Source organism: Falco peregrinus, chromosome 2 (genome assembly GCF_023634155.1).
Source record: "Falco peregrinus isolate bFalPer1 chromosome 2, bFalPer1.pri, whole genome shotgun sequence".
Lineage (NCBI taxonomy): Eukaryota > Metazoa > Chordata > Aves > Falconiformes > Falconidae > Falco > Falco peregrinus.
The window spans coordinates 78,226,196-78,238,617 of NC_073722.1; positions in this window are offsets into that span (position 1 = coordinate 78,226,196).

A 12,422-nucleotide genomic window follows, 5' to 3' on the forward strand; every position below is an offset into this window, starting at 1 on the left:
AAAAATTACATTTTAAATTATGTTTCTAGAAAATCAGCGTTAACGCACAAGGTAGACTAGTTTTCACAAGCTTGGTGCAAATGTTTTAGATGTAGAGTTTATTTATCTGTACTGGGTCTGCGTGGCAAGGGTTTGGTAGCAGGGGGGCTACAAGGGGTGGTTTCTGAGAGAAGCTTCTCCCCTGTCCGGTGGAGCCAATGGCAGCCAGCTCCAGGGTGGACTTTTCTTCTTACCTACTCAGTGTGCACCTCTCATCGGTGCAGTTCTCAACAACTGCTTGCACAGAGGTTGAGTTTGGTGAACGTCTCCATTCACAACTTACAAAATCTGAAAGACTGATGATATGGCATATAGTTCTGGCTGTGGTCTGTCCTCTTCATGTGTGGTATCTATTCATTAAGGCACATTGTTGGGGGAGACCTAAGGAACCTCTAGTGTTGAGTCCCCTGCTGGAATGGAAGGTTTGGTATCTCCTAAAGTCCTGCGCTCCTGGAATGAACCACTGATAAATGTGGGAGATCATTAAGCCTTATAAGACCACCAATATTTATATTCAAATATCTGAAAAAGACTTATTTGGAGTATGTATTCATAAATTAATGATCCCTCTTCAAAGGTTTGCTGCTTTGGCCATGTATAGCTGTGTCTGTGGTCGTCCAGCGTTTATAGCCGTGATCACATCATGTGTTCCTTGCCACACTGGACCACACAATTACCGTAACAGTACCACGCTAAGTGCAGTGAACTCTAGTGTTTGTAGCATTTGGAAGATTATTTACGATTTATTCATTCAAGAACTGGGAGAAGGAAATCCAGAGGAAACACTCATTTATTCCCCGTAGCCTTCCCAAATTTCAGAGAGTTAAAAAGCAGAGCATCTCGCAGCCTGGGCAAAGGCTGGCTCCTCTCAGGTGTAACTGCCCATTAAACAGTTTGGCACAGCACTGGACTTTGTTTCCATGGGTACTGTAAGTCCTTAGGATTCTGTTGCGGAAAATCTTAAAGTGCTATTATTTTTAAATGTACTATATAAATACTATATAAATACGAAAATAAATGTAGTGTTATCATTCATCACTCTGCAACCATTTAGTTCATACTGCCAAGTCAAATGACTCTTGCGTGTATTACCTTCCTGCTCACCTCCATCAGAGGTCCTATGAAAATGCATTTTACTCTGCCAAACCAAATAATCCGTTGCCAAGAAACACATGGAGCTTTTAAAATAATTCTTTTTCTGTATTTATGCAGTTTGGAGAAGAATGGCTTAAATATTTGATTGAAACAGGTCATTAATCAGCACTTCCACTGATAAGTGGTCTCTATCTTTGGTGAAAAGGTTTTATTTCAAGCATTTTTTGGGTCCACAGGAGTTAACTCATGAATTTCTCGTCTTATAGAAAGCCTTTTGATACCATGTGCTGTATGAAAGCAAAGGGCTTTAGAGTCCTAGTCCAATGTATAGGCAAAGCTCAGCCCCTTCGTTTGCCTCCCACTAGTAGCAAATAATTGCCATTGATTTAATGCCAGGCCTATTTATCTTATGGCTTGCTTCTGTGAGCAGTAACCATAAACCAAGCTAAACCATGGATCTACAGTACTCCAACGGTTCCCTGGTAACTGCCCGAGTACGCTCCCATACCCAGTAGGGCACACAAGGTGTGCGACCTGCTCCTTACCCTCTTGTTCTCTCCTTCTTCCTCTTCTGAATCTCAAATTTAATGTAGGGTAAGAATGGATACATCCATATAGTCACTGGTGCCAGCCTTTCCTCAAACAGTTTTGTGGGTAGTTTATGTTCTTTGCCCTTAAGGTTTTATCGCTGCCTGTCACTTAGTGTACCTGAGCCCTTCCAGGTAATGGATTTGTAAGGTGGAACCAGTGAGAGGGTTAACTCCCTCTGGCAGGGACTTGGGGATGGATGAGGGGATGGATTCTTTGGCACTGGGTTGCCGGAAGGCACTGCGTGGTCACTCACATGTTACTTTACTTGTGATGGAAAACTTACTACAAAGTGGAATAGTTTTCATTGCAGCTCAGAAATACCAAGGTTTTGTGCCTTCTATTAAGTAAACATACTAAATAACAATGATTAAATAAATATACAGTTTTAGAATGCTAAGGTTTAGATAAATATAAATATGAAATTTAAATATACATGAAACTTTAGTAAATATCCTAAATACTAAGGTTTTGTGGCAGTCAGAGTTGGACTCCTGTGTCTGAGGACACATTGTCTCCTGCTCTCACATTCTCTCTGCTGGAATTTGTAATCTGTTTTTCTCCTGTAAAGTACATCTATTTCAGTGTTTCAGCAGAGGAAGAGGTAGTAGGCAGCTATGATAAATCAGTTCTCATGTAGCTGATTTAATAGATCTCACTTTGGACGTTCTTAGGAGCTAAAGTCAAAAAGATACAGAAAAAACTTGCAGTGCAGCTGGAGAAAATTCAGATTCAGATGCTGGTCACAGGAAGAGTTAGTACGTGGCATCCTGTAAGGGACAGATGAACCAGTATTTATAATTACAGTATCTGCAAATGAGCTTCATCAGAAGTTTCTCCTGTGATTCTTCCAATGTTTCTGTGAAAAAGGATTATCAACACAAAAATAATCATGTCTTTGTGATACCTGTAGTGTGAAGAAAGCCATTATCATCAACCTCTTTGCAAGAATATAATCACTTCTTGAAGCATTCCCTTAAAACATTTTTTTTTTTAGCATTAGCTTCTTTTAATACTCCAAAATCCATACTGCCTCTAGAAAAAGTATTCTAACAAAGCTAGTGGAGTAACTGTGGATTTATGCCAATGGACTCAAGAACAAACTTACCTTAAGACAACACAGATTCGATGTGCAAGATTGTTGTGCAAGCCACACAGATTCGCTGTAATATTATATTTGTTAAATGTCTTACCCTCTAGTGTCTCCCTAGGCTTTTGGTGCTCTTAGCAAGTGGTGTGGACTCGAGCACTAGATGGCGAAGTTAGGTAAACTGTGAGCGTACTACCAGCTCAAAAGAAAGAAGTTAAAACCAATCCGTAATTTAGTTTGGGAATAAACAACAACAGAAAATGTCCTCAGTATCCCAGGGATGCAGAGAAGTGCTCGGCAGTCCTACTGGCAGCCCTTCCTTCTCCACAGCCTCTCTGAAAGGTTAAAAGGGTGGTAGCTGTGCACCCCTTTTCCTCCAGAGGCACGGTACTCCAACCACAGCGCGGAAAACCACTTACTGAGTAACTCGCAGCGGTGGTTTTCAGCATGACTCCTGTGGAGTTTACAGCCCTTCCCAGCAGAGGTCAGGGAAGGCACTGTGGTGACTGAGCAAAAGGGATTATTTAATGAAATAACCTTAATGCACTAATTGCATTTCCCTTTCAGATTAGTGCTGGACTGCATTTCCCCTGCTGCCTCAGAGATTTTGAGACTGTGTCTGGAGCCAGAAAGGGAAGGTGGGAGCTAGACTCTTCATCGCATCAGTCCCAGTTGCACCATTGCCCTCCCCTGCCTTTCCTCTCCTCCTGGCAGTATCCCACTGCCTCTAGCACCATCCTTTACTAAACAGCAGGACACAGCCTCAGCATGGACTGACGGGGCATGGAAAGCTCAGAGAAAAGTTGCACTTTGCTCAGTAACTCTTCCTCGTCCTGGACTGAATCCAGGCTTCACGCTAGGAGGTTTCGAGGGAAGGCAAGTCCATGGGTGTGTGCAAATTGCACGGCTGGAGAGGAAGGAGAAAACACGATTCTGCCAACCCGGGTTTTTGGAAGGAGTGGGAGCTGATAGAGTTTGTTGGGTGGTTTGAAATTCTTAGTGGTGTCCTTGGCAGATCGGTTAGGGACCTGAGTGCATGTACAGGGTGAAAAGCTGAGTGACAAATTATTTTTATCTAATATTATCACAAGGCTTTGCAACCTATACCAAAACTACAAGCACCAGAAATTTGGACGATATGACTGTATTTGTGAAGATATCTATATATGCATGAAAAAACCTTGCAATACCTCTAATCATTATAGAGAGCAGTCCCAAGATATTTTGACAGTGGCTTTGGGCAAAATCCACTGAAAACCTCCCAATTAAGAGTTGTCATGGTCCCATGGTAAGAAGCCCTCAGAAAAACACATCAAATATTGCTCTGAACGCTGCTCTTTGGCCAGGAAATCAGGCAGCGAATCGATACCAAGCGCAAGGCTGGAACATCCCTGTAAATCGCACGATCCCGATGTTCTAGCAGCTGCACTTTTATTTCATCTGGGTGTGGGTAGCTGCTGGCTGAAGCCTGACACATCTTGAGTATTTAACGGATTTCTTGGAAACACCTTTAGGACTTTTTTTCTCCATTTTTGCACCAATCTTTTTTTCCTCCTGTATTTGGACCTCCTTAAATTAGGTATGGTATCATGCTTCCATGGAGATAGGGGGACAGGTGAGGTTCCTGAGGGTCAGTTATTTGATAGCATGTGAATGTCACAAAGGTTGCCATGTCCTTCTCGCTGTCACAGCTGGAGTTCAGGGCTGTAGCGCCTTTCATCAAGGGTCAATTACCTGCCTCAGCAGTGCAGCGAGCAGAGCGCAACCTTCTAGCGGGATACTCCAGAGGCATTTTCTTCCTCAAAATTTCTCCTGTGGGACTTTCCACAGCTGGAAAGTCTTCTCTGGTGCATGACGGCAATTGCTCTGCGTACAGAGCAAACAGAGCCAGAAAAAAGCAGGAAAAAAATTCTTGCTCCTTTTCCCACACTGACTGTAGAATACACTGTCTGGCTTTGAACCGAGGGCCAAGAAATACCATGTAACATGTTTAGCCAGGGAAAGTGCTTTGACATTTAAAGGGATATTTTAAAACCATCTCATACACATTTTTGTTGGGGAGCAGCAAGACCTGGGCTGTTCCACGGGGGCAGGCGAGGGCAGGCACATGGCAAGCCAGGCATGGTCCCACGGACCAGGGGCATCCAAGGGCCCTGACAAATCCTCTTCAAACCTCCTGTACCAGATTTTTAAGTGTCCAGACATAGATCCCCCAGGCTACGTATCGAGTACTGTGCTATTAGATCTTGCGTTGGTCTTCACATGGGGGCAACCGATAGATTGTAGTGGCTGTTGGTAAAAATCCTCAGCCAGAAATTGCCTGCTGCTGGAGTCCGTAAAGTTTCTCCACCAGGAGAAACACAAGGGTATAGCAAGCATTTTGTTTTCCTCTTCTCACACCTGACTTCACATTTTTTTAACAGGGAAGATTGATTTCGGCAAGAGGCTCTCACTGAGGTTAGAGAGCTTACTCTATGAAAAATACACAAAAGAAACTCTAGCAACGATTGATTGTCAGTGTTGCTATTTATGACATTAATCAAAAGTTGCTGTAATTAAGCTGCTTCTAAAAAGACCAGCGTTCAGCCAGCTGTTGCTGTCTGCTTGCTTTTTTCTTGTGGGAGTGGGGTGTCGATATTTATGAAATGTTTCAATGGAGTAGATTTTGTTCTAGGACATAAGGAGGTCTTGAAACCCTCTCTCCTGCCCTCCTTGGATCTCATTTTCCTTTTGCACGCTTTCCTCCTGCAACCTGTTTTTCAGAAAGTGCCTGCCAACTCCCTGTTTGCCTGGGCATGTGGCTGATGGCTCTGCATGGACCGCAGAGATCCATCTCCCGTGACTCTTGCGGAGGGGGTGACATACTGTTAACACCCCCCTCCCAGTGTCAGGAATGCAATAGCTTTTGTTCTGGCTTGTCTAACTTCTCCCAAGACTGCATTAGGGATAGCTGATGGCACTGGTTTGTCTGGATTGATCGTTCCCAGGAGCTTAATTTGGTCTGTGGTTGATCTCCTTTGGTTGCCCTAAGTTTTTAGAAGTGACTGCTTTGATGATGTGTAACTGATATTTGTTTCCTTCGTGTGGGCCATCACTGCAGACTCTCTATTAATTGTGGCAGTTCTAATCACTTAACTGTTCTGGATGGAAATACATACATATAGATGTATGTGGTTTAGTAATGTAGAAAAAAATATAATAACAAAGAATGTAAAGGCCAAGATTCTAGATACAAACAGTAAAAAAGTCAAGGAGTTAGTTTAACCAATGCAGTATTGTACTTAGCAGTTGAGTAGCCTAATTGTTTACTACTACATGATGTTGACTCTTAGACAAACTTTGTCAATAAAAAAATCATTATGCAAGAATTAGTAGTATTCAGCTAAAGTCTCCGAAGAAATAAAAAGGGTACTGTGATTACTGTGTAATTCTGGAGGAAATTATTAGTACCTATGGAGTATTTATGGCATCCACAGGCTCTCAGAAGTAGGTGAAGCTAGTGACGCTATGGAAGAATCAGGACTATTAAAGAAAATGTTTAGTGGATTTAACTTTTTTTTTTGTTCTGCCAATATCTGAGTAAATATATCTGCTTTATTCTCCAAAATATTCTTTGTAAGGAACAAAACTTCAGCATCCATGGATATTTGTACTATAACTTTCTGTTGGAGACTTAGGAGTTCACTTCCACTCTCCACTGTGGTCTTGCAAACAGAAATGGCAGGTAACACACGCATTACACAGGTGTCAGTGGCTAGTTCAAAGCAAAGCCTGCTCCTTGCAAAATGCCTACATGGAATACTGGTAAAGAGGATGCACGGGTGGTAGGAAGGCAATTAACCATTTCCAGCACAGGTTCACCAACAGAAGAAGCTCTTTGTCTGACTAAAATTATCAAATGTGTATACTATACATGAACAGCAGCCGCTGTTGAATCCAGACATTTTCAAATGTTTGCTCTAACAAAAATCATTACTTCATAGTGACATCCATTGTATTTCTTTTGAAGTTCAGTGTTCTCCCTTTACTAAGACACAGCATGATGCCTTCATGACAGTGCCAATTGCAGTGAAACAGAGGATCTTGGTGGTTGGATAGGATGTCCTCAAAACACCTTCCCCTTGGACCACAGCTGTGTTGAAATGTCACGTTTTCAGGAAAAAAAATGTTTATGACATGAATCATCTGCTTCTGAGTATTTCAGATTGTTTGATGAAGTGCAGCCTCTTGGTTAAAAAAATAAGAATTTTAAGTGTGTTCCCTAGGCAGTCTTTTCACTTTGCTTATAAATATTTACTTTGAACAGAGAATGAAGAGCAACAAGAAAGCACAAAACATAAGACAGTAGTATAATATGGTAGAAAGTTAATATGTAAAACTCATTGATAAGGGAATGAAAATATCTCAATGGCACACAGTAAGGAAGTTTTGTAATCTAAATAGTGTTTTCTAAGGTATTCTAAATTCTATTTTTTTAATAAGAAAACATATTCTGTAAGACATGACAAAATCTTTGGCCTCTCATTTTACTTCTCATTCATCTTAGCACTCAGAGGTCTAGATGTGCAGATTGATACAAAACTTTGTTAGTAACAGCTTTACCACTTTTTTTTTTTTTAATGGATGTGTCATTTGCTCCTCTGTGTTGTTTTTTCTTGTTTCTTCCTAGAAAATCGTACGTGCATGTTCTAGACATTAATAACGATAATATGATATCAGCTAACTAGGTTTATATAGAAGCCATTTTACTGCCCTTGTTGCCCTCCTCTCCTGTGTTAGACCAAGAAGCCAGAAGCTGAGCCCGTAAAGAGAAATCAGAGACTCCGCAGCCCATTTCTGCTTAGATTTTGCCTTAATTACCATCCACCTTTTCTGAAGTGGCAGCCTGGCACAGGAAGAGAAAGCAAGCAAAATTCTTCGGTCTGAAGGTGTTTGGCGTGTCAGAAAGTACTTTTGCTGTAGACACAATTTATTTCCATGTTGCATGCTACAGGCTGCGAGAGTGCTCATTCAGCTTCCCTCGTACGCTGCTGCCAGTCCGACACACTAGCACACACTGCTAACAGGCAGCCAGTAATTAATCTTGTGAAAGCGAGACGAAACAACAAGAAAAATGTCGTTCCTTTTAAAACCTTCAGAACATTTAATGAGTATCACTGCATGACCCTAAACAACATCCACTGAAAGACAAATCCCTTGTAGGTGCTTTGCACAACAGTTTCTAACTTTATATTGTATCTTGCATACTTACTTAAAAGTATCTCCAGCTACATCCAGGACTTCTCTGTGATCACACCACTGCTGTGATACTCAAGGTATTGAATCTGTTGTGTTAAGGTTACTCCAGGCTTCTGCTGGAGGCACAAGCATGAAGGGAGGGTCTGCTTTGACAGCTCATCTAGGAAAGGGCTTGGTCCAGCTCCAGGGAAGTCAAGGAAAGACTGAATTAAACCTCTGGGATTCCTCTTTTGCTCAGGATTATTTTACAAACAAGCCAGATTCTCTGACTCCTCCACAGAAAAGATAGATTCAGGATGTTGAACTATAGTGATTTGTGCAGTAGAAAAAGGTTTCAGGTTCATTAAAGTAAAATTATTCTTCTTGTAGATAAAATGTAACATTTTATTAAAATACCCTGAATTCTCACTTATAAAACTAAGAACCAAAGAAAAGTCCCAGAGTCCACTGATCAAATAAGGGAAAAGAAACTTCTGGACATGTAATTTAATCTCTTCCCTTTAAAAAGACTTTCTAGAGAGAATGGATTGTCTCCAAATCATACAGAATTATTTAATGGTGTAAGTACCACACCACTTTTTTTTGTGTCTTTCAATTAAACTGCTTTTTTTTAGTCAAATATCTCATGTTTTGTTGCAGAAATGATTTGCTAACAAGGCCATCCCCTGCACAGCAATTGAAATGAGGATGTTATTGCTGCTTGTTCTTACCATAGGCTGTGGACCATAGCCAAGACAGGAAAGGATTTGAAGAAGCAGGTCCTTTGAGACATCCTAGCACCTTCACTGAGGAATACGGCTATTTTGGGTTGGCAGAGGCTAGGTTTCAGCATTCCTGTCTTTGCTTGTATGAGTCAGAGGTGCTGGTCCACAGGCCTGAAATGGTGTGTGGCTCTTGGACAGTGCCCAAGGTCCTAAGCTGCGGTACGTCATTTTGCAGACAGCAAGGGCCAAGCTGGCACAGCGACTGGGCATCCGAATGTCGGGGGGTGTGAGGTGGCAAGCCAGCAGCCTGGGGGGGGCTACAGCTAGGTTGTTCCTGTGCATCTCAAACTGGTGATGGATCAGGGAGATGGTTGTCAACTTCTGCCAGGAAATGTCAGTCAGAGCCCTTCTCCTCAGCTCTTGGCAGAGACAGAGGTACAGAAATGCCCAGGCTTCTCCCTGTAACTCTCCAGCTAATTATGAATAATTCCCATCCGATCAGGAGGGAAGCAGAATTTTGTTCTCAAATACTGAAGTTCCAGAAAATTCAGAGTGGAAAAAAAATGAGGATGGAACTCAAGAATGGACCAAGCTCTTCATAAAGCATGTTTCACTCCTAGGTCACAAAGCTGAAGAATTTATTTCTCTACCTAAAACACCACTTGATACTGGTGTAAAGAAAATGTTGACTTCTGCGACAGGCTGTAGGGAAGCTGGTGGATATAGCTCGTTGCTACCCTCATCGATACTACTAGAGTACGTAAGCACTCACCCAGGGCTTGTGCACTTCCTTCACATCTGCTCAGACCCCATGAAGCACAAAAAAATAGAAGGCACAGAGTTCACAGAAAAAAAAAAAAAGCCAGTGAAACCATCTTAGCTAATAGCGCAGTAAAAATAGGTTAGCAAAAATGGTTCCTTTATAAACCCTCAGAATATAAATGGCTTTCACATTTTTGAGAATTTATTGGCAAATTTTTTAAATGTGTTTAGTGGTTGCAAGAGCTAGTTTGAGGCTAATTTTTAGATGGCCGAAAAGAAACAGTAATATTTGAAGGTAAGTACCAAGAGGTTTGAAGCAGCAGAGGAGGGGGATAATGAACTGATCCAGGGAGGCATTGCTTCTGTTGAGGCAAATGTTATCATCTTTATAAGAGCACCATTCATCCCTGAACTTTCTTAGAATCAGTTGCTCTTTCTCTGATAAAACTGGGCTTACTGACATTTTTCATTTTTTTCACTTTAAATGGGTTCTGTGATAATAAGGGTGGCGGTTTTCATGCTACAGTGAGCATACACTGCTTTGCCTGGTGAGGATTTGACCTTAGATCATTTTGCACTTGGTGCAACTGGAGAAGCGAGAAAGGGGAAATGTCAGGAGTTTTACTTCTGTAACTGTGATTCTGAATTTTGCATCTCTCTTTCTGTGAGTTATCTCTTCAGACACTAAGTATTATGATTCACTGTGCCAGACTGGCTTTGCTACTTCACAGCTGTAAGATTGATAGCAGAATTTTACCATATGATTCATTAACAGAAATGTTTTAAAATTGAGATTTTGTAGGAAATCTGTTCAGATCAAAGAGGAAAATCTGTGCACACACAGAAATAACATAATCTTAAACATTATCTGCCTCCTTGGCCTTTACAGCATTTGACAGTCTGAGTACTTGTCAAAAATAGGAAGTATATGTCATTTGGATTAGCTGTTTTCACAGTTTATATTGCATGTGTGTTTGCATGGTATTTGCCAATAGAGCTGTCTGTTTATCTCTGACAGTTTTGAAGAATCCCTAAAAGACACTCTGAATAGCAAATAAAACCTATTTGTTAGATAAGGTTGGTGGTATTTAGGGTTTTAACCTTTCCTGCGCTAGATATGCAAACATATGTGCTATGTTTTTTTTTTTTAAAACCTGCCCGTAGTGCTGTTTGCATTGGTAAATTCTGTTGCATTACAGTTCTTCCTCTGTCACAGAGGATGCCTTTTTATGCTGCTACATCATATTCTCATTTAGAAGTATGGTATGCTGAAAAACTCATTTTAGAAGGTTAATGTGGGGACCAGAATAACACAGACAGATACTTTTCCCTCATATTTTACTGGACACGGAAATGCTTTCAAGAGCAGACCTTGTTCAGCTGCAAGGACTTTCATTCAAGAAATGGAAATGGACTCCCTCACCCAAGCCATCTGCCACTGTTTATTTTCCCACCATCCTCACCTGGCACCCACCCCTGGCACAGCTGTACCATGTACCCACACATCTTCTTACATGGTTTTTTTGGTTGTTTGGTTTGGTTTTTTTTAACCCCCTCCTTTAAATGCTGACTACATTCCAGTTCTGTTGTTACAAAGACCTGGGGCAGGTTCAATGTCATGGGTAATGTAACAGCACACTCACAGGGGGTATCTTCTGGAGACCACGCTATGAAATCAGGCAGGCAACAAGGTCTCCACCAAGGGAGTCCCTGAAGCAGCTTCCTGAGGGATATTGGATATGAGATGTGGCTTCAGAGGGAAACATGCAAACCCTTGAAAGGACAAAGGTCCTCTGGAAAACTGGGCAGGTGCGATGCACTGCATGCTGCTACACCACAACAGTGTCCCAACAAGGAAAGGCAGCAGAATCTCAGCCAGCGTGAGCAAAGAGTTTGTGGCTGTGGAAGACGTTTGTCACTGAAAGGGTTAATAATTATGCCTTGAGTATGAGTAGAACAAAAATAACACAGAGGATTGTGATGTTTTGTTGGAGATTTTAGCTGTTCTTAAATAGAAAATGCTATATAACAAGAAATGCTCATATTATTTAGAGAAACAGTTCTTCGGTAATTGAAATGACAACAGTGATTCACCTCACAGCAAGGCCAGTTTCATCTGTGAAGTCTCAAAGAGACCAACAAACAAAAGATGCAATCAAGAAACGCATCCACCGTAAGCTGAAGCCTAAATATGGAGGAGGAAAAAAATGTTATTTCTGATGACATAGGAAATGTATTCCCTATTACAATCTACAAACTCTTTCAAGTGAAGGGTTAGGTTATTCAATCACGCACAAGAGTAAATCACACAGACATTTTCTGAAATTAACTGTGAAGCTGTCAGTAGGCAAGCTGAATTGCTTTGAATACTAAGGTAGAGTGGCACATGGTCTACCTGCTAAAACAACTAAACTGATATGGTCCTTTGCCTCCAGGAACCAGTATCAGCCCCAGGGCAAGACATGGTATAGTGTCAAGCAGATCTGCCCTTGTGCAACTGGCCTTACCTGGAACATTGTTGGCAAACCAGAGGACAGATAAGTAGACAGAAATCAGTTCAAAGCACAGATGGACTTGGTGCTCAGCCTCCACTCTTTGGACCAAAGTCTGGAAACACCTTAGTTAATGCTGTGATAAGTAATTAGAGAACACTCAGCGCTGATGCACCTTGCACAGTACATTGGAAAACTGGACCACAGTACTGAGGATAATTCACATACATTGACAAAGTAGCATGCACCTGTCAGACTGATAGTTAAAGACTTCTGACTGACTTACACGATTGTTTGGAGTATGAGGATGTTTTTTGGTTTGGCTTTGGTTTTAGTTTTTGGTTTGTTTGTTTTTTTTTCTCCCTAAAATTGTAAGTTAGGAGCCCTAACAGGGAGCTCAGCATTCAATAGGCC